Below are 24,629 nucleotides of genomic sequence, written 5' to 3'. Positions count from 1 at the left end.
ACCAAGATATCCTTTAATAGATGCACAGATAAATAAAATATGGTACATCCAAACAATGGAATATTATTTGGGAATGAAAAGAGATGAGCTACCAACCCACTCAAAGGCATGAAGGAAACTTAAATTTATATTGCTAAGTAAAGAAAGCCAATTTGAAAAGGCTATATACTATATCATTCAAACTATATGACATTCTGGAAAAAGCAAAAGTTCAGAGACTGTGAAATAATCAGTTGTCAGACATTGAGGGGAAAAGATAAATATGTAGGATATTAGGGTGGTGTGAAAATATTCAGCATGATACTATAATGATGGACACGTGCCGTTATACATTTGTCCAAACCCATAGAATGTATAATACCAAGAGTGACCCCAAATGTAAGCTATGGACTTTGGATGATTACAGTGTGTCATGGTAGGTTCATCTGTTATAAAAGGTACCACTCTGGTGAGGGATGTTAATAATGAAGTATGCTAGCCCTATGTAAAAGAAAAAGTATATGGGGCCCTGGCTGGTGTGGCTCAGTGCACTGAATGCCAGCCTACGAACCAAAGGATCTCTGGCTTCATTCTCAGTCAGGGCACATGCCTGGGTTGTGGGTCAGGTCCCCAGAAAGGGGCGCATGACAGGCAACTGCACCTTGATGTTTCTCTCCCTCTCTTTCTCTCTTCCTTCCCCCTCTCTAAAATTAAATAAATAAAATCTTTATAAAAAAAGAAAGGGTACATGGGGAATCTCTATACCTTCTTCTCAGTTTTTATTTGAAGCTTAAACTCTTGCAGACAAGTTAAAAAAGAACTAAACAAACATAGTTAATGTGAAAGACAATGTCAATATTCCTATCTGTATAGAACCATTTAAAATTTTAAGAAATACTTTTATGTAAGCACTGTTATGGAAAAAAACTGAACAGAGGTCAAACAGAGTAATGGATTGCTAATTAACTTTTGACGAGGTATCAGAAATTTTGTTTGTTTGTTTTTTAGTTTATTATGTGACAGTTCAGTAAGAAATTGTCAAAGAAGGGAATGGACTCACATGAACAAGTATAAAAGACACATGGACAATAACTAAGGGTGGGGGGTGGAAAGGGGAGGGAGGCGGGGAGCATGGGGTGGGGGGCGGGCAGGGTTGGGAATATAAGACAGAAACCTGTACTTGAACAAGAATTAAATAAAAATTATATTAAAAAAAAAGAAATTGTCAAAGAATAATAGTCTAGGACCCATCTAATTATCACTGAGTTTGACATAAAACTTGTAAGTCTTTCTAAACCAACACTCTCAATTTGGTATTTATTTCTATATATTACATATGTTTTCACTAAATAATATAGAGTAATTGTGTATTTTTAAATGTTTTTCCTCTGGGAAATTTACTGATATTGATATGTGTAGTCCTACATTATTCATTTTTATTGCAATACAATATTTTAATGTGTCATTAATCTCTATTACTTTAGCTATGATAGATAATTATGTAATGTATTTTCTTAATATAAACCATGGTGGTGTAAACATTCTTAATCTTGTCTCTTTGACAGGAATCTATGTGGTCCATGTCTATGAGTAAATCTGTTGAATGTCAGGTACAAACATATTAAAATTATTTTATTTTTGTTTATATATTTTTACATTTTTAAAAAAAGATTTAATTAATTTATTTATTTTTAGAGAGAGAGGAAGGGAGGGAAAAGAGAGGGAAAGAAACATAAGTGTGTGGTTGCCTTTGGTGCCCTGGCAGCTGAGATGTGGTCCTCAATTCAGGCATGTGCCCTGACTAGGAATCAAACCCACAATCCCTTGCTTCACAGTCCAGTGCTCAGTCCACTGAGCCATGCCATCCAGGTCTATTTTTTTATTTTTTTAGAGTTTGTTTTTTTCCATTACCATTTAGTTCTCTTATACCCTACTTCCCCCAGCAATCACCACACTGTTCATGTCCATGAGTCCTTTTTCCTTTTTGCTCAGTCCCTCCAACCCCTAACCTCCCTCTCACTAGCTTTCATCCAGCTCTCCATCTATGAGCTTGTGCCCATTTTGCTTGTTAGTTCAGTTTGTTCATTAGATTCCACATACAAGTGAAATAATATGGTATTTGTCTTTCTCTGACTGGCTTATTTCACTTAATATAATATATTCTTCAGGTCCATCCATGCTGTCACAAAGTGTAAAATTTTCTCCCTTCTCTCTTTCTTTCTCTCTCTCTCTCTCTGTTTCTCTCTCTTTCTTTGGCCAAGTAGTATTCCATTATGTAAATGTCCCATAGTTGTTTTATTCACTCATCTACTGATGGACACCTGGAAAGGTTGGGTTGTTTCCAAATCTTGCTGATTGTAAATAATGCTGATATGAACATAGGCGTGCTTGTGTTCTTTTTGAATTAGTGTTTTGGGTTCCTTTGGACATATTTCCAGAAGTGGGATCAGTGGGTCAAAAGGAAGATCCATTCTTAAATTTTTGAGGTATCTCCATACCGCTTTCCACAGTGTCTGCACAACTCCGCATTCCCACCAATAGTGCATGAAGATTCCTTTTTCTTCCCATCCTCGCCAGCACTTGGTGTTTGTTAATTTATTGATGATAGCCATTCTGACAGGAGTGTGATGATATCTCATTGTGGTTTTAATTTGCATTTCTCTGATGATTAGTGATACTGAGCATCTTTTCATATGTCTATTGGCCGTGTGTGTGTTTTCTTTGGAGAAGTGTCTATTCAAATCCTTTGTCCATTTTTTATTGGATTGTTTGCTTTTTGGTGTTGAGTTTTGTAAGTTTTTTAATAAAGTTTGAATATTAACCCTTACCAGAAGCATCAACAAATACGTTCTTCCATTCTGTGGGTTGTCTTTTTATTTTGCTGATGCTTTCCTTATCTGTGCAAAAAAATTGTTTTATTGTGATGTAGTGCCATCTGTTTACTTTGTTTTTGTTTCCCTTGCCTGGGGAGATTATCTGATAAAATATTGCTACAAGCAATGTCCGATATTTTGCTGCCTCTTTTCATCTATGATTTTTATGGTTTGAGGTTTAACATGTAATTGTTTAATAATTATACTATACATAAAGAACCCCAATGTTTGCACACAAGAAATTACTAAAACTGATAAGTGAATTCAGCAAGGTGCAAGATACAAAATTAATATCCTGAAATCAGTTGCATTTTCAGATGCCAATAATGAGCTAACAGAAAGAGAACTTAAGGAAACAATCTCATTCATAATTGCTTTAAAAACAAGAAAATACCTAGGAATAAACCTAATCAAGGATATAAAAGACCTGTAGTCAGAAAATGATAAGACACTGAATAAAGAAATTGAAGAAAATACAAATAAGTGGAAGCAGATACTGTGTGAATAGATAGAAAGGATTAACATCATTAATATGTCTATACTATCCAAAGCAATGTATAGATTCAACACAATTCCTATCAATATTCCAATGATGTATTTCACATAACTGAAACATATACTTCATAAATTTATATGGAAACCCAAAAGGCCGTGCATACCAACAGCAAATCCTGAGAAAGAAGAGCAAAGTTGGAAGAATTACACTGTCTAATATGAAACTATACTATAAGGCCATAGTAATCAAAACAGCCTGGTACTGGCATAAGCACAGACACATAGATAATTGGAACAGGATAGCCCAGAATAAAACTTACACCTTTATAGTCAATTAATACTTGACAGAGGAAGCAAGCACATACAATGGGCTAAAGATAGTTCATTCAATAAATGGTGTTTGGGAAACTGGACAGATACATGCAGAAAAATGAAACCAGACCACCTTCTTATACCACACACAAGAATAAATTTAATTTCTATAATTGCATATGAGTTGTTTCATGTTTCAAATTTTTACCAATATAACATAATAATAGAATTTAAACTTATTCAAATAAAATTGATAAGGTATTTTATTAATTTTTAATTTGTATTTTATAATATCAGGTTAACATTTTAAGATACATTTATTACCATTTTGTTATTGGGTTCTGTAATTTAACTATTCCTGTATTGATATTATGCCACATTTATTTTTTTGCTTTAAAAAATGATTTGTGGGATTTCTTTATTTTTTTGGACAGTATTCTTACTTGTTTATATGTACTTCAAATATCTTTTCATGTTTATGGCTTGTATTTCCTGGTTTTACTTCATTAAGTCTACTGATGAAATTTTCTATGTAACTGAATTAATTAATCCCGTTTAAGAACTCCTTCCTTATCTCGAAGTCTAATATATTGTTAAGCAGTGAAGAGAGCCCAATGAGGCTTGCAGTCTCACTTTCTTCTAACCCCTTAGTAGATGGTGATTAATCCGTCTTGGGCGTGGATGTAATTGTGAGAGCGCAATGTACTGCTTTTATTCATTTTCCAATAAGTCTTAAAACTATGAAGAAGAAACCTTCCTTTTCCTTCCAAGTGGTTAATTTAATTTTCTCCCCTAGTGAACCACATTATTTATTTGCTAGTATAGTCTTTATCACCTCTTCATGTTTCTCATCTATTGCCAGTGCAATCCCAGCTTATAACATTTAACATCTGTTTATTGGTATATCTACATATTTACTGTCTGTACCTAGTAGTGGATTTTTAAAAGTACAAAAATAATGTTTTCTTGTTTTTAATGAAGTCTCCCATTATGGTATAATGCTATTCTTAAAAGATAAGCCAAATACTAGTGACAAAGTCATCTTGTTATACATATTTCAATATATTTATTAACACATATATTTTAATCAATATTAACTATTTCAGAATATTTTATAACTCAAAAGGTAAATATTTACTTATTCATTGTAATCCCTGTAATATTAACCAATATTTTGGAAGCTTCACTATGAATTTGTAGTTGTTTTTTAAAATTTATTTAATTGTTCAAGTACAGTTTTCTGTCTTTTACTCCCATCCGAAACCCCCCAGTGCTCCTCATTTCCCTCCCACTTCCATCCCCCTTAGTTTTGTCCATGTGTCCTGTAAACCCTTCCCCTTTCCCCCTGAAATTCCCTCCCCTCTACCCTCTGGTCACTGTCAGCCTGTTCTTGATTTCAGTCTTTGGTCATATTTTCCTTGCTTGTTTGTTTTGTTGTTTAGGTTTTGTTGTTTTGTTCTTTAGGTTAAAGGTGAGATCATATGGCATTTGTCTTTCACTGCCTGGCTTATTTCACTCAGCCTAACGCTTTCTAGTTCCATCCATGCTGTTGCAACAGGTAGGAATTCCTTCTTTCTTTCTGCTGCATAGAATTCCATTGTGTAAATGTACCATAGTTTTTTTGATCCATTCATTTACTGATGGGCATCTAGGTTACTTCCAACTCTTGGCTATTACAAATTGTGTTGCTATGAACATTGGGGTGTATGGGTTCTTTTGAATTGATGTTTCAGGGTTCTTAGTATATACTCCTAGCAGTGGAATTGCTGGGTCAAAAGGCAGATTCATTTTAGTTTTCTTAGAAAATTCCATACTGTTTTCCATAATGGTTGCACCAGTCTGCAATCCCACCAACAGTGAACTGGGGTCCCCTTCTCCCCACAAACTCTCCAACATTTGTTGTTTGTTGCTTTGTTTATGATGGCCATTCTGACCAGTGGAGAGTGGTATATCATTGTGGTTTTAATTTGCATCTCTCTGATAGCAAGCGATATTGATCTTCTTTTCATGTGTCTCTGTATCCTCTGTATATTCCTTGGAGAAGTGTCTGTTCAAGTCCTTTACCTTTTTTAATTGGGTTTCTTGTCTTCTTAGAATGGAGTCCAGTAAGTTCTTTGTATATTTTGGTGATTAAACCTTTGTCTGAGGTATCATTGGCAAATATGTTTTCCCAAACAATTGGTTCTCTTTTTATTTTAATACTCTTTTCTTTAGCAGTGCAGAAGCTTTTTATTTTGATGAGATCCCATTTGTTTGTTCTTTCCTTTATGTCCCGTGCTCTAGGGGATATATCAGTAAAAATGTTGCTGTGTGTAATATCTGAGATTTTCTTGCCAATGTTCTCCTCTAGGACTTTAATGGTGTCAAGACTTATATTTAAGTCTTTTATCCACCTTGAATTTATTTTGGTGTATGGTGTAAGTTGGTGCTCGAGTTTCCTTTTTTTACAGGTAGCTGTCCAGTTCTCCCAACACCATTTGTTGAGGAGACTATCTTTACTCCATTTTATGTTGTTGCTCCTTTTGTTGAATATTAGTGGACCATAGAGACTTGGGTTTATTTCTGGGCTCTCTGTTCTGTTCCATTGATCCATGTGCCTGTTTTTATGCAGGTAGCTGTTCAGGTACGGGCATTTGTCTATTTATGCTTTCTGCTTCTTCTTCTTTGAGTTTTTGAAGATCATATTTTTCTAGAAATTTGTCCATTTCACCTAGGTTTTCAAATTTCTTGACATACAGTTCTTCACAGTAATTTCTTACAATCCTTTGTATTTCTGTGGTGTCAGTTGTAATCTCTCTTCTTTCATTTCTCATTGTGTTTATTTAGGTCCTTTATCTTTTTTTCTTGATGAGCCTGCTTAAAGGCTTGCCAATTATGTTTATCTTTTCAGAGAACCAGCTCCTGGATTCATTGATCCTTAGAATGGTGCTTTTAGTCTCTATGTCATTTAATTCTGCTTTATTCTGGGTTACTTCCTTCCTTCTACTTGCTCTGGGCTGTCTTTGTTGTTACTCCTCGAGTTCTTGTAGGCATAGGGTTAGGTTGTTCGTTTGAAATGTTTCTATTTTTTTAAGGTGGGCCTGTATTGCTATGAACTTCCCTCTCAGGATGGCCTTCACTGTGTCCCATAAGTTTTGGGTTGTTGTGAGTTCATTTTCAGGTGTTTCCATAAACTTTTTGATTTCTTCTCTAATTTCATTCTTGGCCCATTCATTATTTAATAGCATGCTATTCAATCTCCATGATTTTGAGTGTTTGGGGTTTTTCCCCTTGGGGTTGGTTTCCAGTTTCAGTCCCTTGTGGTCAGAGAAAATGCTTGATATGGTTTCAATTTTCCTGTATTTGTTGAGGCTTGTTATGTGTTCTATCATGTGGTCTATCTTTGAAAATGTTTCATGTGCATTTGAAAAGAATGTGTATTTAGCTTCTTTGGGGTGGAGGGCTCTCTATATATCAGTTAATTCCATTTCATCCAGGGCATTGTTCAATGCCACAACATCTTTGTTGATATTTTGTTTGGAAGATCTGTCCATTTTTGACAGTGAGGTTTTAAAATCCTGTATTATAATCGTTTTCCCGTCAATACCTTTTTTGAAGTCCTCTAAGATTTTCTTTATGTATTTGGGTTCACCTATGTGGAGTACCTATATATTTACAATGTTTATATCTTCTTGGTGGATTCTTCCCTTGAGTATTATGAAGTGATCTGAGTCTCCCTTTTTATGGACCTTTTTTTTAAAGTCTATTTTGTCTGATATGAGTATTGCTACCCTGGCTTTTTTTTCCTGTCCATTTGCTTGGAAAATTTGTTTTCAGCCCTTCACCTTTAGTCTGTGTAGGTCTTTCGTCCCGAGGTGGGTCTCCTGTAGGCAGCATATGTGTGGGTCATGCTTTCTTATCCATTCAGCTACTCTATGTCTTTTGATTGGAGCACTTAATCCATTTACATTTAAGGTTATTATTGATTGGTCCTTGTTCATTGCCATTTTTGTACCTGTGTTCCTCTCTCTTTTCCTTCCTTTTATTAAAGCAGTCCCTTTAGCATCTCTTGAAGATTTGGTTTGAAGGATGTGTATTCTTTTAGACTTCTTTTATTTTGGAAGCTCTTTATTTGGCTTTCTATCTTGATTGAGAGCCTTGCTGGGTAAAGTAGCCTTGGTTGCAGGCCTCTAGTTTTCATTACTTGGAATATTTCTTGCCATTCTCTTTCTTGCTTGGAATATTTCCATTGAGAAGTCAGCAGCTAGCCTTACTGGGGCTCCCTTGTATGTTATTTCCTTTGTCTCCCTTGCTGCCTTTAAGATTCTCTCTTTGTCTTGAAATTTTGCTATTTTACTTTTGATGTGGGTCTTGAAGTGGGCCTCCTTGGGTTCCTCTTGATTGGGACTCTTTGTGTTTCCTGGGTTTGTGTGACTTTTTCTCTCATCAAATTAGGGACATTTTCCATCATTACTTTTTCCAATAGGTTTTCCCTTTCTCTTCTTCTTCTCCTTCTGGTATTCCTATTATATGGATACTATTATGTTTCATATTGTCTTGCATTTCTCTTAATCCCTCTTCATTCTTTTTGAGCCTCTTTTCCTTTTCTTGCTCTGTCTGGGTATTTTTCCTACTTCATCCTCCAACTCCCTGATCTGATCTTCTGTTTCATCAATCCTGCTTTTGATTCCTTCCACTGTGTTCTTCAGTTCAGAAATTATATTCTTCATTTCCTCTTTGCCCTTGTTGATAGCTTTTATTTTCTTTTTCATGTTGATACAGTTTGCAGTGAGCTCATTTTAGTTCCCCTGTAGTTTCTGGTAGCTCATTGTGAGCTCATTGTGAGCTCTATGAATTTCCTGATAATCAGTTCTTTGAATTCAATATCTGATAGCTGACTTGCCTATATGTCATCTAGCATTCTTTCTGAAACTTCCTCCTTTCCTTTCATTTGGGGATTCGTTCTTTGTCTTCCCACTTTTTGTGAGACTCTTCTTGTTAGCTTCAGCTTCTTAAATTGATCTGTGCTGACTCCCTGGGTTTATGGTGTGAACTTCTGTGGTGTAATACCTGTGAGTTTCAGTGGTGTGGTCTCCTTGATCTCCCTAGCTCACTGGTCTTGGGCTGTTGTTTAAGTTGGCTCTGTGTTTGTCTTTGGGTTTTTATTGTTTCTGGGTCTTTTTTTGGTGGGTTCTTCCCACCAGCTGGTTAACTTAGGGTAACTGTTTCCACCACCTCTTGTATTTTGTTGTGCTGGTGAGGGCAGGTTGTGCTGAAGCTAGTTCTTCCATGTGTACAAGATTTTGAGGATCTTCTTTTGTTCTTGTTCAGTTGTTTGTACTGGGTAATTTCTCCACTATTTAGTTGTATTTCCAGATAGGTCTTGCATTGAGGTTTGTGTGGTTTCCACTCCACCCTTCACCTTCTTCTGTTGTTATCTGTTGGTGATTCCTTTGTTGTTGGGTTTCTTCTTCCAGTGGGTATCCTGGTGTTCACCGCTTCTACCTATTCTGCAGGTGCTGGGTTTATCAATCTTGCTGAACCACTGCTTGCAACTTGTGAAGGAGCCTGGCTTAGCCCAGTGGAAGGAGTTCTTAACCAAGAAAACTGTTGAGAACTCCTTTCCACCTGGGCTCTGTACTGGGTGGCACCCTTGTCGCCCCAAGCTCATTTCTGTGCACTCTCAGCCTGTGAAGCCAACGTTCTCGGGTTTGGACTCCTGCGGCTGCCGCCACTGCCACTGGGCTGTGACCACTCTGCTCTCCACTCAGCCCAGCGCCTCCGGCTTAGCCCCTCCGCTGTAACAAGCCCCTCCTCTATTGGCTAGGGCAAACCCCACCCTCCAGTTTTTGTTTTTTATACGAAGTACTTTGGGTAACATTTATGCTTATCTTTCCTTGTTCTGCATAGTTCTTTGTTAATTGATCTTTATTGGCTTTCATATATGATGTTCAGGTTTTGACCTAAAAACTACATTAATGGTCTCACAGAACAAATTTTAAAATTATATGCTGGATTTCCTTTCCACATTAAATGAAAATTATTTTTCCTATAAAAGTGGAGGATCTTAAAAAAGTGCACAGCATCACAGGTCGATGCCCTTTTAATTTTTTTAATATTTAAATTCTTGTTAAGGTTCTATTGCTCATCATTGATCAAAGTAGGAGTTTTCTTACCTTATATAAGGTTGGCTCAATAAAAATCCTAATGGAATGTTAGAGTAATTCTTGATGAAGATAAGGTGCATTCTTCAAATGTAACTAAATAATGCATATCTGACAAAATTCTGGCCATTCAGGGCATACCCCTTCATGATTAGTGTCATTCATTTGCATGAATGCATTTGCCAGACTTAGTTTTTGCATTGAGTGAAGTTTTGTTGTGTTTTGAAGGTACTACATGAGACAAAATATCTCTTGAGTGGTTTTTATATTTAGCATATCAAAGAAATACCTGGATCATATAGCATATTTGTATAAAATTGTAGGTGTACACCATACTATACATTGTGGATTATGAAGAAGAAAGAAAAAGAATATCATGTAAGAGTATTTTGTAGCCTTAGAAGGACTTTATTTTGATGAACCTGGAGTTTATTTTCAAGAGAAGAGAACAAAGAAATAGGATTATTTTCTGCCTTCTGCTTCTTTATTTGATATTCACTCAACATTTATTAAACAGCATAAGTTAAAAATTGTAAGAAATATCCTAATATTTATGATAGACATTAGCATCTATTTGGAACGAGTCATATTGGGTCAATAAAATAATTATCACTGACAGTGTTAACTTGTCATTCAAAGGGGTAGAGCGGAGTGTATTAACACAATTCACTTTGCAGCATCATCTATGCCAATGTTGACTGCAAGAACTAACGAAAAAAAGAAATTTGTTATGATTCTTGAATTATTGGCTAAGTCAAGTGATAGTGAGTGCTATGGCATTAATAAGACAGAGCACTGCAAATATAACACGTTTGGGTATTGAATCCAGTTTTTTAAAATGTGTGTTTATAATTATAAACATTAAGTGTGACATTGAAAATATGAGACTCAAATTCAAAGAAGAAGGCTCTGAGCTGGACATATATGTTAGGAGGTTTATTTGCACATGCACAATTGTTAAAGCCTGATGAAATTATCTAGGAAAGAGCAGAAATAAAGAGAAGAGTAGATTGGGGAGCACTCCAGTATTTTATTGTTGGATAAAGGATGGACCCCAGCAAAAGAGACTGAGAAGGTGCTTCCAGTGCTCTCATAGAAGCCTGTATAGGAGCGTATTTTCAAAAGAAGAAATAACTCCAAGGTTAATTAAACTGGGAACAGAGATGTGATAGTGGATTTTTGAAACAGTAAATTTTGGAAGATTGATAGTTACAATTTCATTAGAATTTTGGGTGCAAGTCAGACTTCCATAGATTGAAGACTTAATTAGGGTGAAGTTAATGAATAAAGACAACTCTATTATCAACAGGGGGAGAAGAGAAATAGAGGCAAATATTTTTTTCCAATGGAAGAGCCTAGCACATTTGTTTTCACATAGATATGAAAAGATGAGGAGGAGGGAATGATACAGACCAATGAAAAACCTATAATGGTGAAATTATTTAAGTATAGTACACATACAGAAGAGTAGACATAACATGGCCATTGAAGTAAATTAAGGGATTGTTATCATCTGAACACAACTATGTAACTAACATTTAGATTAATAAAGATAATGTTACAGCAGCTAGAAACCACCTTTAGCTTGTCATTTTCTTATCTCTTTTAACCAATATTCTGATGTACAATAACATAGTTTAGATTTTGTTGTTATAATGAATTTAATCATTATTATGCTATGACTTATCTATCTATTCAACTGTTGATATGATTTTGATAATATCCTGCTCTTGTGATTATTATGAATTGCATATAGTCACATAATTAAACATGTAGTTTTGATAATATAATTCTGTTATTTGATAATAACAGAATTCAAATCATTTACAATAGGACCAAAATCATAAAGTAGTTGGGGCCAAATAAAGCAAAATATGTACAAAACTTTTCATAAAACTCTAAAACATTGTTCAGAAAATTTGCAGAATGAAAGTCTTAATATTATTAATATATAATTTCTTGCTGAATTTGATGTATATGTTTGATGCAGTACTAATTAAAATCCCAACATTCTTTTTCTGAAGAAATTCATGAGATTATTTAAGCAATTATTTTTAAAGGTAAGAAATAAAAATAGCCAAAATAATCTTGAATAGAAACTAACTTTTCTGAATTCAGAAACTCTCAAGACAAGTAAGTCCATGGTTTCCTACCTTTTTTCTCATCTCTCCAATTACTTCGCTGTCACACTAAAAGATACACCTAGAACTATGTTTGGCAAAATTCACTGGCTTTATTTGTGGTTACTTCCTTTTAGGAGATGAGAAAAAAGAGAATCATTGATTAGCTTTTGAAATTACAAATACTATGATAAAGCAAAAGAAATACTCATATATTCCAGGAAGACCAGGCTACGAGGACATTTCAATTTCTCATTTTAGTTGCAACTTGATTTTCCATCATTTGGGGGAGTTCTTTGATTTAAATAATAGTTTGTCCCTAAAGTAAGTCTTAGATATCAACAAGAGAGTGATGATTATATTCCACTTTTGATGTAATAATCTTGGAAGAAATGCAGCAGTGCTAATTCAGTTCAAAAGCAGTAAGACAGAGCTCCTGTCATGTACTGGGACTGTTGTCAGTAGTGGAATCCTTTTTTTCTGTAAAACACAGACATCTAAAATGATCTCTTTGGCTTTCTGTAGTATAAGAACTTTGATGGTTAACAACCACAAGAAATTTATGACTAATGGGTGTGTACTAACAGAGCTTTTATTAGTCACCATGTATCCACAAAGAAAATGCCGTCATCATATCCCATGAAACATATATTCTGCCAAGGGGACGATGATTGAGGGACATTATCCTTGGTGTAGCCTCTCTCTTTGTCCTTCATTGTTCAATACTTTTACTACTTTTCAATTGTATCTGTGGAATAGCGAGTTTGGGTGGATGGTATTAGTAGTTAAGAGAAAATGAGATATGCTATACTTTTTATGCCAGTAATTTCTCTGACTTAACAGAAGCCATGTAACATTTAGTAACTAATAAAGTTTATGTATTGTACACTTTAAACTAAACTGGGGAGTTTGATAGTGCTATACTAACTGACATAATATAATGTAAGTGTGACAAGTTCAAATATTTAAGTCTAAACTAAGTATGCTACTGGCTTTACTTTATTAGACCTATTTAATATTTATAAGAAATATTTGAGTTTTTCAAATTCATACTACATAAAGGTACAGCAAAAAACATTTACAAATCTTTTTTGCTTATATAAGAGGTTTGTATTTCATTAAAATTATGTTTCATTATAAATAATTTGTTTTCACAAGTTATTTCTGCAATGATAGTGACATAATTCCTGATAAAAATGCTTTAAAAAGTTTTAACATTAAATGCTTTGAAGTTATGAAAAATACTTATCTATAAATAAACACAGGGGAAAGTAAATTTTTCTTTTGGAATATTAACAAAGATATTGAAGACAACAAGGGGTATTTTATCATTGTCATCGGTAAGAAAAGGATTAATTGCTATCATGTTCTCTCTATATTACCTAGTGGGGTACAAATTACGTTTTTTTAACCTAAGGACCTTAATCCAAAACAACAAGATTTGAGCTGGTATTAATCTGCAACTGCCAGTGGCAGCCCTTCCACAGCAAAAGACTGCAAGGTCAGCTATGTGGATTTCTGCAAAAAAAGGAAACATACTTATCAGAAAACTACAGCTGGTAGAGCAAAAATTCAAGGACATTGTACAAATCAAGTCTGTGCTCAAGAAAAGGCACACAGAAAGCTATATTGCCTTTTGCCTTTCACTTTAAGAGTAAATCATAAAAGCCAGGTAATAAGTACACATGCTCAGAGGCTTCTGGTACTATGTTTATCCAGAAAAGTCACTGGAGACTTCCTTGAAGTTCTATTAAAACTTAACAATACTATTATGAACTCTGGAATTTTGAAATAATTTTTGCTTATTTAGAAGTATATAGAAAAGTATGATTTATTGGGTGAGACCCTGAGGTTCCTGTTTAGCTCAAGTGTATTACCTCTCCTTTAATCCTCATGAATTCCTTCTCCCCAGAAGCTTTCTTTACCTCATTTTTTCTTGATTTTTAAGTTTCACCAAACCTTCACTATTCTCCCATATCTGGAGTTTATAAAGTTCCATCTTTCTGCACTCATTAGCTGTGATCTACACACGTATTTTTCTCTCTTTATTGCATGTCTGGGCCTTAAAGTCGTACGGAGGCCATTGGGCAGAACAGTAAGTCTCAGAATCACAGTGATCAGGTGAAGTTGTTCCTATTGGTGTTGCCACCTATTGCAGTTGTTCCTATTGGTGTTCTAGGCTCATGGGCAATTTGGTTTCTTCTTGTATTTTTTCTAGAACTTACTCATGTCTGAACTTGATCAAAATCTTTTTTTTTTGAAATTTCTTCACATATGAGAATCTTTTCTTTTTGGATACATCATGGAAATTTTCTTTCTTCTCATCAACTCGTGCTTCTTTAACAGCATGCTTTGTAAGTACAAAGAGTGTGCAAGGGGGCACCCCACAAAAAACATAATTTTTTGATAAAAAAGTGTGGATTTATTCTTACACATTTAAAGCTCAGTCACCTTCAAAGTACTCTCCATTTGATGCAATACACCCACCAAGACTTTTTTTTCAGTGCCCAAAACAGTGTTTGAACTTCTCAATTTTGATGCTTTTAGTGCTTTTGCCATTTTTTGTTTCTTCCCTTCCACATTGGCAGAATGTATCCCTCTGAAGACTGTTTTTCATCTGGGGGAAAGAAAAAGAAGTTGCTCGGTGAGAGATCTGGTCAATAGGAAGGGTGGGGCATAGGGGTTATGCTGTTTTGGTCAAAAAGTGCTGAACACTCAGCAAGGTGTGGACAGACATGCTTGTACTTGTAAATCAGTCATTGAGAAATGGGCAAATGCTTTGAAAGAGTCTTCAAAAAATTTCACTGAAGCCGAATGCAGCCTCTCATAACAACTCCAGCTGGTACACTGATGCAGATGGGTTTCTAGAACACTCATGTAGTGTAGGAATCTTTTCACTTTTGTCCCCTCCACCATGCATACATATTTTTTAAATAAATAATTGGACACCACACTTTGCTGCATTATTTTCTCAAAAAATAGCATTTAATGTTGTTGTGACATTAAATAATCACTCTGTAGTATATTTTTTCTATGAAAGATAAATGTTTAATAGTGCATTTACAATATTCTTGATATTTTCAAATGTGTTTAAGAAGTATACCTGTAAGATAATTTTCTCTAACATATGCTTCCTGTTAAGTAGCACTTAAATTTAACTTTTCTATATACATATTCATTGATAATCATGGTGAAAGATTTCTATATCTCTGGATAAACCTCACATTAATAAAGTAAATAATTTAGTAGAATTCTAAAAAAAATGGCTTTCTGTTTTACTGTGTTATATTTATGTCTTTTAAATTTCTAAAATAAGTACAAAGGAAGAAGGAACTACTACCCTTTGCAACATCATGGATGGAACTGGAAAGCATTATGCTGAGCGAAATAAGCCAGGCAATGAAAGACAAATACCATATGATATCACCGTTAACAGGGATCTAAACAAAACAAACAAGCAAGCAAAATATGACCAATGACACTCAATTACGGAACAGGCTGACAGGGTCCAGAGGGGAGAGGGGAGAGAATCATAGGGGAAAAGGGGATGGACTCACATGAACAAGTATAAAGGACACATGGACAATAACTAAGGGTGGGGGGCAGAAATGGGAGGGAGGCAGGGAGCATGGGGTGGGGGGCGGGCAGGGTTGGGAATATAAGACAGAAAGCTGTACTTGAACAAGAATTAAATTAGAAAAATTATTTAAAAAATAAAAAATAAAATAAAAAATAAGTACAAATTATATATTAGATTGAAAAAGCCAACCAGGTAAATTTAATATTTTGCAAAATTAATTAATCATGAAATATGAAAGCTGTGTGTACTTCTCTCATGACTGTGCTGGTAATTATCCCCCAAATACTAGTTTTTAAAAGCCTGCTCCAATTCTCTAAATAATTAACAATATTTTCTTTCTGTAATATTTACTGATATATATATATATATTACTGATAATATATATCAGTAAATATTACTGATATATATAAATATTTATATTTATAAATATATATATATATTCCCATCTGGAAAATTTTCAACCATTGTTAATATGATAAGAATGATTTGTATGACATTGATGTAACCTGTCAGCAAAGGAGGGTGGACTGGAATGCACATGCATGAATAATGACGACTTCACTGTACCAATCAGTGGGGGTAGTAGATGCTATTAAGTGAGCAACTGTGTGATCATCACACTCAAAATGACTTAGTGAGTAGAGCAAGGAATCTGATTAAATTTCACATTAAACTTGAACATTCCTCTGTGAAAGCTATTCAGTTGATTCAGAAGGCTGCAGCTATGGGCAACTGGTGATTGGCAGTTTCATCATGAGACTGCATCCACTCATGCATCATATCTCCTGCAGAGATTTTTGGTGATATTTCAAATCTCCCAGGTGACTCATCCCACTTACAGCCCAGATGTGGTGCCCTGTGACTTCTGGATTTTCCCAAAACTAAAATCACATTTGAAAGGGAAGAGATTTCATACTATCGATGAGATTCAGGAAAATATGACTGGGCAGCTGATGGCAATTGGGAGAACTGTGTGAGGTCCCAAGGTGCCTACTTTGAAAGGGATTGAAGTGTCATTGTCCTGGGTACAGTATTTCTTGTATCTTGTATCTTCTTCAATAAACATTTCTATTTTTCATAGTACATGGCTGGATACTTTCTGAACAGAGCTCATACATATTACTTCTTCAGGTTAAGGATAAAGTGCTGGGGATATTTTCAACTCCCAGGTGGTATGAAGTAGAGGGCTAGCATATTTCAACAGCAAAATCCAGTGCCATCTGGCCTGTCCAGGGGTGTGAGATGCAAAAAACTCTGCAGTTAGTCTCTCCTTTGCCACAGGAATTCTGCACATGAGTTTATATTTGAAGTCCAACAGAAAGTGCAAAATATTTGTAGAAAAATGTAGAATCATGTATAAGCAAGAGGAATGAAAGTGGTAACATTTTTTTATAACCTAATTTATTGGGTAAAATTTGAAGGGACAAAAATAGGTCACATATAGGTTATTATGCCAAAAATGATAAAAGGAAAAGTAACAGAGTCTGCAGTGAGAATCTTTGTTAAAGGGCAAATGAGGTACAAATCAAATTTGAGTAAAATGTGGAACACATTTTTCATTATAAAGTGTTAGCAATGGTGCAAACTTTCACCTGGCCAAAACAAAATCCAAGACTAATGATCAAAAATCAAGAATTTAAGCTAGTTATTTATGTTCCAAAACAAGGTTCCCTATTTATTATGTCAGCTAAAATGGAGGATGTGTTTTTGAGGACACTGTAAAGTTACCCAGCTCCTACAGATAGGTCCACTGTCATTTAAGGTTCCCCTTTTCCCTTGTCGTTTATTATATGCCAATGAAAACTTATGTCACTTTGGACTTCCTGTAAAAGAACAGCCCCTTGAAAATGAATGGGGAGTCTTACACCCACAGTGAGTGAATTAATATATCTGTACAACAAGTAGTTTTAGCTATGATTTGAAAATGAAGAAATTGATTCCCTCCCATGAGAAAAAAAACCCAGGAGGTCAGGAATTACATAAAAATACAATCTGTGTTAGTGGATATGCAGGATGGTTTCACTTTGTATTGTCACAAGAAAATGTCAGTTATATTACATGCTTCAGAATAGCTGTGCTCCCCCTTTACAGAGGAAGGGGATGTTTTCCATGCCTATACTGTCTATGAGGAGTGTCCCGTGAACAGGGTATCACTTACACAGTTCTTTAATTTGTGTGTAGTAGCAATAGTTGTAACCACTGAAATACAAAGCTAGCAATTTAATGCTTCCTTATAAAACCTTCATTTAGGCAGGCTGTCAGTGGTAATAAAGAGAACTTAATAAGGCAAAAATTTATAAATTTAAATAAGAATAAAATACTACCCAAAGCATAAAGAACAAAGTGTTTAAAGAAGAGTGTGGTAACCAGTGATTCCAAGCATACAGAATAATCTTGTTCTAAAAATTTTGGGCAGAGACAAGTTTTGCATGTTCATGCAGTCATAGGCCTGTTCTGAAAATGGTAGTCAGAAAATAAATATATAACAGAAACTGCCACCTGTGGAAAATTTCAGCCTTGGCTGGTGTGGCTTAGTGGATTGAGCATGGGCCTGTGAACCAGAGGATTGTGGTTCGATTCCCAGTCAGGGCATGTGTCTGTGTTGCAGGCCAGTTCCCAAAAGGGGATGCATGAGAGGCAACCATACGTTGATGTTTCTCTTCTTCTCTTCCCCTCTGAAGATAAATAAATAAAATCTTTTTTTTAAAAAAAGAAAATTTCAGTCTTCCTGTCTGGGGTTTAAAAAAAGTATTAATCATAAGCCTAAACTTGATTTTATACTGGGTTTAAATTTAAGATATATAGTTCAACGTGTTGGTCAAACACAAAATAAAAAATGCTTTAGGGAATGCAGATTGGTGCAGCCACTGTAGAAAGCAGTATGGAGTTACCTCAAAAATTAAAAATGAAACTGCCTTATGACCCAGATACTCCACTTCTGAAAATTTATCTGAAGAAACCCAAAACACGAATTTAAAAGAACATAAGCACCCCTGTGTTCATCGCAGCATTATTTACGGTCACCAAGATCTGGAAACAGCCAGACTGCCAACAGTAGATGAGTGGATAAAAAGGCTGTGGTACATTTACACAGTGGGATTCTACTCACCTCTAAAAAAGAAGACAATCTGAGATTTTGCAACAGTGTGGAGGGCCTAGAGAAGATTATGCTACATATAATAAGCCAGTCGTAGAAAGACAAGTACCATATGATTTCATTCGCATGTAGGATCTAATGGACAAAATGAAATAACAAGTAAAATAATGTCAGACTCATAGATAGAGAGCAGGCTGGCAGCTGCCAGAGTGTGGGTGTTGGGTGTGGGGTGTGGAAGGATTGAGCAAAAAAGAAAAAAAAGAGGAAAATTTCAGTGACATGGACAACAGTGTGGTGATATGGCGGGGGGCATTTAGAGGGTGGTGAAGGAGGGTGCAGGTAAGATAAATGTCGATGGACTGACTTGGCTTGGGGTGGTGGGCATAATGCAGTGCACAAATGATGTGTTATTGAATTGTGAACCTGAAACCTGTCTAATTTTGTTAATCGGTGTCACCCCAATGAAAACCATAAAAAGGAAATAAATAAAACTTTTAAAATGAATAACGTGTTAAAAGTTCACAAATACATAAAGAAAGTAAAACAGCAATAGTAGAGGACTAATTATCACATTATTTTTACTATAAACACAAGAGACTCAAATGCACTTTTGAAACCTATGATATATTTATGAACTTATAAGTGCATATGAAATACAAGGCTGATTTTTTTGCAATTGAATGTAATTCATATGTGGAATGTCTTTTTAATTCTTAAACAATTTGGATTAGAGTTAAAATAAAAAAAACAAGTAAAGTCTCTGAAAATGGCCTATAAGGAAGAGAAATGCTGTTTCCTTAGCAATGAAAATTATGTTCAATAAACAGTTTAACATATAATTGCTTTCTTTCATTTGCTGTCATGCTTGTCAGAACTAGAAGCTTGAAAATTAAAATTAGGGACCTTAATTAGAAGTTAGTTAAAGTGAACTAAATTTTATTATTCATCCAAAATAACTATAGAAAAATGTGTCACACCTGTCTGATAGAACCACTGACCCTTTCTTTGATAAAGGGTACATTTTTCCTTTTCAAAAATATGATTAATGCATTCAGTAGTTTATGGCTGACTCATATATTATAAAGTTAGATTTTAATTATAAAGTAATGTCTTAAAGTTGAAAATATCTACAAGTAGATGTTTTTTTCCAAGAGTCTCAATTCTGTTTTGCTTATTTCCTCCCAAAGCATGGGTGAATTATATCAAGTAATTTCCAAGTATGTGGTCTTTGACTATATTTGCACAAGAGTATTTGAATCTAATCTACTAAATATTCAATTCTAAGTGACTTCAAATAATATTAGAATTTTATGTACATAAAATGTAACTACAATTAAATTGAAATTATACATAAAATTTATTTATACTAAATATATGTTGAAAAATTTTAATATACTGAGTTTATAAATAGTACATATGTAAAGGTCTATCAATGCTCATCAAGAATGGTACTTACCTCAGGTGTATATTTGATACATTTACAGTTGGAAAATATTGGATTATGACAGACTTCTTAACAAGAGTAATAAGTTACACTACTTTTTATCTTCCAAGATTTAGAATTTAGTGAGAAATAAGATACAAGACAGATGAATGGAGATCAAATGTCAACAAACTATTGATAAAATTAATTTAAAATGTGGCTTTATGTGAGTGGCCAAGCAGGCTGACCATTATGGTTATAATCAAATTTATCCACAAATCTCTGGCACAGGTGGACAAATACAATGTTTTTTTTCCAAGAGAGGGGGTCCATTTCTTTCAGCTCACCATATGACTAAGAGCAGAGAATGCATTTTGAATGAAATCAGAATGTACCTTTAGTATGAAAGTGCATCCGAGAATGCAAAGATAAGAGGGATTTTATATGATATGGTTAGTTTCCTCTTCCACATCCCCAGGGAAGATGAAATTGCTCTCAAGTCCCAAAATTCTTGCTTCTGGAGAATACAGTGGGAATTCTTTCCCTCTATGCAATCAAAGTGTGGAATATCTCCGAACATTTAAAATAAATAATTTACACATCACCATGTGGAGTCTATAAATCTATGAGAATAAGAATTCCCCATTGACAAAATGAGTACATTTTAATATATAGGCATGGTTTTTCAATGCATCCAAACGTCGCTGTGATTGATGAATATTACAACTTTAAAGTATAAGTAAACATGAAATTATAATTTTCATCATTGTACATTTTCTCAGTCAATTGATATTAAAAGTACAACTACTATCCTTCAAGGTTCATATCACCTTGGAGCATTAAAAAGTTTTATTATACTAAAAAAAATACATGAACATAAATAATTTGTTTCTACTTATAACTGTTTTTTTAAAACATTGACCTGAATTGTGCCATTCTAGTTCATCTGAGTTCGTTTGATTATTAATTTTCAGTCTGAGAATAATTTTATATAAATTAAAAATTTAAATATTATGTAATGATTTTATAAAATATGGTATTCATAATTAATGTTTCACATTTTATAAGTTTCCTAGCAACAAGGGTTCTTTTCTGCTGGTTGCCTATTTTTAAACTGGCTTCTGTCTGAACTAAGTGCACCATATGTTTGTTAACTTTGGGGGGGGCTCAATGTTATTTTTTTATTTGACATTGCTTCCTGTGTAATTTCAACACACCAAAATAAACTGAATTAGTCTGATAATTGTCTTTTTTAAGGAGTGGAAACTAATCATTTGAGGTGTTCCAGGGACCCTTCTGGAAAACCTCAGTCATTCCCAGGTCAAAACTCTATTAATAATTTAAATTTTAGAATGAAAAATACGTCAAGAGGTTTGGACATTTGACAAAATAAGGTCATGAAACATTATGAAGCAATTATCCATTTAACCAAAGTAGTAATAAAATATTACAAACATAAACACATAAGTTTAAATATTTGTTAGAAGAACTTAGTTTTTATTATTTTTTTATTGTTTTTAAAGTACGGTTGTTGTCCTCCAATCACTTTCTCTAAAACCACCCAACCTCACCTCTCATCCCCAATCCTACCCCCCTTTGGCCTTCTCCATGTATCCTTTATACACGCTCCTTGACGACCTTCCTCCTTTTCCCTTCCCCATTACCCCCTCCCTCTTCCCCTCTGGTCACTGTCAGCTTGTTCTTTATTTCAATGTCTCCGGTTATATTTTGCTTGCTTGTTTGTTCTGTTAACCATTGAAGGAGAAAGAAAATCTAGAGATAAAAGTCTAGATTTCTTATAAGTAGAAAGGTAACATAGAGTTGTGGTTAGGAGCATAGAGTTTTGGAAAGCTAGGCAGTCTAGATTTCAGTTCCAAGTTTTCCATTATGTAACTGTCTGGTCTAAATTTCCCCATGTTTAATGGAGATAATCTTATGAGGAATGAAATATACAGGTTCCAGCACAAATAATTCCCCCTTTTTGTTAAAAAGCTTTTGTTAACAAATCATAAATATGTAATTTTGTAACATAACAATATCAAACTCAAGCACACCATATGACATTTTAAGTGAAATGTTCAAAGTAAAGCTATAAATTATTACACCCATATTATTACCCTACCAACTATACTCAAACAGGCATTACATCTACTGGACCCAGTATATTATATAAAGGGCTAGTGATAGTGTGTGACTTCTGCTAGCAATAAAACTAAATTCCAAGGAAGTTAAATGGCACCCTCAAATGTCACATTACTCAGGTTCAAAGTCAAGTTTTATAATGATAGTACAATGTGTTTGCAACTACTTTTTCAAACACACATCTAAGCAATACACTTATATTTTTCTTTCTACCTTAGAAGTGTAGTAGCACTACTGAATATTATCTAACTTGGGGCCTTGAAAATTAATTTCATATAATGATCATTAACTCAGAATATATTTTTTAGGAAGTGGATTTTCCACTGAAAAGGCTTCTAAACAAACTAATAAAATATATATGGCAATACATTTTAACTTTAAACACTGCTATTGTATTGGGTATAAATGCATTAAAATGTTAAGTGGTATTTTTTGTCATTGAAAACTGTTTCATCTTTTATTTTTATTGGATTATATGTTCTGAAACCTTTAAATTCATTTTTTCTTCCTGAATCTTTTGTTCCAAATATCTAAGAAGCTACTAAGTAGTGATTAGCAAGAAAAAAATGGAATATTCCTCACTTAGACTGTAAGCTCTGAGACAGAATATATGCCTTATGTACCAGTACATTCCCCAACAAATTTAATGGTACTGTCTCTTCCATGGCTAGTGTTAAAAATAAAGTTGATAAATTAATGCCTTAGCAAGTTACTGCAGTATCAACGGTGAGGTCTAGTTTTCTAAATAATAATTTAAAATTAAAAAATACGTTCCTTACAAACAAAGAGAGGATATCACAAAAGTGTGTTTACTAGAAAAATCCTGTTCAAGAGATTTTAATTTACTATCTATAAGAAAAAAAACTGTACACTTATTTCTATTGAGTAGTAGTGAATATTAGTTCTATCATAATGGAGGATGTATCACTATGCCTATGATGTGTTGGAGAATCCATATGCAATCATAGCATAAGAATGGATTTATTGAGCAAAAAACAAGCCTAAAATTTGAATGTACATGAAATACCTTCTCAAGATTATGCTTCTGGCCTTATGAGATCAAATACAGCTAGACAATGAAAAGGAATAAAAATTATGTGCTAATTTTTATGTGCTAATACACATGAAAAGATTTCATTAAATTTAGTTGGTGTCTAATGTTAAATTATGAAAATACGACTCTATATAAAATTATTAAATGGGGAAGAATTATTTTCAACTACACAAAAGAAAATTGAATTGATATAAATATTCTGATAAACTTATAGGCTACTCAGTCAAACCAAGAACATGAATGAAATTTTTCATACATAAATTCAAACATAGACAGGGCAGTAATAAGAAGAATGTTAAACTAGATCATCTTACTCATAAACACATAAATTAATTGGCTAATAGTTTTATCTCTATGAAGTTTTTGAAAGCAATTATAGCTAATCTAGATAGAATTACGGCTTTTTTTGTTAAGATATTGTCGGGCTTCCTGCCCAGCTTCAGGAGTAAATCATGACAGGTCCAAGGCAACGCCAGTTGTTTGCTTCCTCTCTCAGACTTACTAACTGTGCGCAAATGGCACAGACCTGGGTGATGAGATAAGAAATATGGCCAGTGCTGAGGGGCTTCGGTAAAAGGTTTTCATTTGACACTCTTATTATATTTGGTATAAATTTATTAAAAATGTTCAATGACGTTAATAATAAAGAAAACTTGGTCATGGCCACAATGAATTCTCCTGAACCAGACATCTCCAGAAAAGAAAAAAACAAAAACAAAAACACGAGAATGTGATACCTAGGGTTTCTATAGACATTCTTGGAAAATAAGGGCAGGTTAAATGAGGACAAGTCAGTCCTATGACCTAAAAGTGATAGAACAGAAATATACAAAGGATTTGGGTATTTGATGATGTCATGTTTTTATAAAATCAAGCAGTAATCATGTTCCCTTTGATTTGTTTGTTATATGAGGTAAAATAGACACACACACTCCTCCTCTTAGGTGAACTTAATCAATGACAAAATTTTCTTTTATTTGGAAAAGATAGAATTTAGAAAAAAACTAACCAATGAAAAACATCTTTGAAGATGCAAAGGATATAGAGATATAGTTAAACAAAAAATTCATTTCAACAAAAATTTTATATTGACTATTGAAAGTGCTGTACCAAATAGAAGACATATAACATTATATATGTATGTATTTTATGTATTGTATATACATGTTTACATATCATTTGTGCAAAAATCTGTGTGTATATATGTGTGTATATCTAGGTAGACAAGCACTATTAAAGCACTTACTATCAAGTGGAAAATACAGATGTATGAAATATAAAACAAATAGGTGTTATGCTCTCCTTGTAACAAGGCAAGTCGAAACAATAGGAACTTAAATATTAACATTAGCAGGAAATGTATTATTTGATTTAGCTAATTTCAATTGTAAGAAAATTATATTTAATTTTG

Source organism: Sturnira hondurensis, unplaced genomic scaffold, assembly GCF_014824575.4.
Source record: "Sturnira hondurensis isolate 20B ecotype Veracruz unplaced genomic scaffold, ASM1482457v3 Scaffold0021354, whole genome shotgun sequence".
NCBI classification, from domain to species: Eukaryota; Metazoa; Chordata; class Mammalia; order Chiroptera; family Phyllostomidae; genus Sturnira; species Sturnira hondurensis.
This window is presented reverse-complemented; position numbering follows the sequence as displayed.